Here is a 2878-nt window from a genome sequence, read left to right on the forward strand (position 1 = left end):
TTCTTTATCTTATGAATCTGGGTTGAACAGAAGTATGACGCTTATTCTAATTGTGTTCTTGTAAAACTTAGAAAAGCTCTTTACTTGAACAACAACTTGAAAAGAATTTCTCCTAAATTTCTAATTATCTGGACTTAACGAGATACGTGACCTCTTATATTTGGGTAATTAGGGTTTTTGTGGCATATAAACTAGAATTGAACTTCAACCTCTAATTGGAATTAAGTGACCCAGGAATTGGCGATTGATGAAGGTTAGATGAGACTAAAAAGTTCTAAGGAATTAGGGTTTAGTCACATATAGTTTTCCATGAATTGAATCTTGGATGATTAAAATAGTTAGTTAGAAAAGTCAATCTGGAAGATAGATATCTCTGAAGCCTTAACTGTTTCTCCATATATATTTCACAACTTGTTTATTGCTTGCTTTCTGATATTCTGAATTTACTGTTAATGCTTTTGAACTCTCGTAACACCATTTTCTATTTGTCTAACTAAGTAAATCACTTAACCATTGCTGCTTAGTCCATCAATCTTCGTGGGATCGACCCTCACTCACCTGAGGTATTACTTGGTACGACCGGGTGCACTTGCTGGTTAGTTTGTGGGTTATAAATTCCGCACCAAGTTTTTGGCACCGTTGCCGGAGATTGACTGTGATTGACAACTATTAGTTGTTTAATTGCTTAGATTAGGCATTTTAGTTTTAATTTTGTTTAATTTTACTTAGTAATTTTCGAAAATTAAGTACTTGTATTTTTCCTATTTTCTAAAATTAAGTTTGGTGTTACTTAGTTGATTTTATTTTAATTTTCTTAGTAAATTTCAAAATTTTTTGCTTAATTTCAGTCATCATTTTCGAAAATTTTTTTTCATTAATTAGTAAGTGTTTTTATTTTATTATTTTGCATAGGTTATCTCATTGGGAATTTTCTACACTCTGACGTAGAGAGTCCCATCTTTTCTTATCTTTTGTCTGTTTATGAGCAGGAACAGGGACAAGGAACCTCTTATAGAGTTTGATCCCGAACCTGAAAGGAATTTGAGGCAGCGCTTACAACAAGCTAGACTTTACAAGGCTAGTAAAAATCTGAGTGAAACCTCTATGGATTATAATCGTGATGTGAATGCCAATATGGCAAATCTGAATGAGAATAAGCAACCTAGAAGAGTGCTTGGCTCATACACTGCTTCCAATGAAGATCTCTATGGCAAAAGTTTTATGGTGCCTCCTATAGCTGCAAACAATTTTGAACTAAAGCCTCAGCTAGTCACTCTTGTGCAACAAAATTGCCAATATCATGGACTTCCTCATGAAGACCCAAATCAGTTTATTTCTAATTTTCCACAGATTTGTGATATTGTGAAAACTAACGGAGTGAATCCTGCGGTATATAAACTCATGCTCTTCCCATTCGCTGTGAGGGATAGAGAAAAGCTGTGGTTAGATTCTCAACCCAAGGAGAGTCTGGATACTTGGGATAAGGTGGTCACTAGATTTCTGACTAAATTTTTCTCACTACAAAAGTTGACAAAGCTGAGGGTGGAGGTTCAGACCTTCTGACAAAAAGATGGTGAGACCCTTTATGAAGCTTGGGAAAGATTTAAGCTACTGACTAGGCAATGCCCTCCGAACATGTTTTCTAAATTGACTCAGCTGGATATCTTTTATGAGGGCCTATGTGAAATATCCAAGATGTATTTAGATAATTCTGCAGGTGGTTCACTACACATGAAGAAGACACCAGAGGAGACCACTCAGCTTATTGAATTGGTTGCTAAAAACCAATATTTATACTCATCTAACAGGAATCCTGTGAACTATGGAACTCCTTAGAAGAACGGTGTCATGAAAGTAGAAGCTTTTGATGCACTTTTTACTCAAAACAAAATCTTGTCTCAGCAGATGAATTTACTTACTCAACAATTGAGTGGGATGCAGGTTTCATTAGTCAACACTCAGACTGCACCTCAAGAGGCCCCTTATGACATAACTGGTAACTCTATGCAAGGTGAGAATTATGATTATGTTCAATCTTCTACTGAACAGGTCAATTACATGGGGAATGCTCCTAGAAACACCAATAATGATCCATACTCTAAGACCTATAATCAAGGATGGAGAAATCACCCAAATTTTAGGTGGAGAGAGAAACCTCAAAGATCACAGAATTTTAACAATAATTCTCAGGGCAATTTTCAATAGAACAATCAAAATAACCGCCATTTTCAATCTTATCAATAACAACCACCTCAGTACGCAAATTCTCAGCCCCAACAGAACACTAATTGGGAAACACTACTGAATAATTTTATGCAGGAAACTCAAGCTTCCATCAGAAACTTGGAGGTACAAGTAGGCCAGTTGAGCAAGCAATTACCTGAGAGGCCTCCAAGTACATTTCCTGGTGATATAGTGGTGAATCCAAGAGAAGACTACAAGGTCAAACAATTGAGAAGTGGTAAAGTAGCTGGTTCTGAGACTAAGGTCAATGAAGAACTAGTTGAAAAAGGGGCTCCAGAGGAGAAGAAAGAAGAAGAGGAGCAAGCCTCTCCTAGGCGTGCAGATAACCATTCCCAGTCTCTCTTGACACTCATCCTACATTGCCAAAGGTGCCTGAATACAATCCTAAAATGCCATATCCTCAGAGGCTTTAGAAGGCTTCCAAGGACAAGTAATTTTCTAGATTTTTAGAAGTCTTCAAGAAGCTGCAGATCAACATTCCTTTTGATGAGGCTCTTGAGCAAATGCCTCTTTATGCTAAATTCATGAAAGAACTGTTGACTAACAAGAGGAATTGGAAGGAACAAGAGACAATGGTGTTAACTAAGGAATGCAGTGCTATTATTCAACATAACCTTCCTGAGAAGATGTAGGA

At 36.8% G+C, this 2878-nt stretch overlaps 1 non-coding gene across 1 annotated transcript; it reads right to left on the minus strand.

Moving 5' to 3' along the window:
- Positions 1-1533: 1533 nt before the first annotated feature.
- LOC148552726 (small nucleolar RNA R71) lies at positions 1534-1642 on the minus strand. The gene has a single exon (XR_015893280.1). It is a non-coding gene; the product is annotated as a small nucleolar RNA R71 (small nucleolar RNA).
- Between the last annotated feature and the right edge of the window lie 1236 nt (positions 1643-2878).

This window comes from Arachis ipaensis, chromosome B7 (genome assembly GCF_059453495.1).
Source record: "Arachis ipaensis isolate K30076 ecotype BB chromosome B7, ASM5945349v1, whole genome shotgun sequence".
In the NCBI taxonomy this organism is placed as follows: domain Eukaryota; kingdom Viridiplantae; phylum Streptophyta; class Magnoliopsida; order Fabales; family Fabaceae; genus Arachis; species Arachis ipaensis.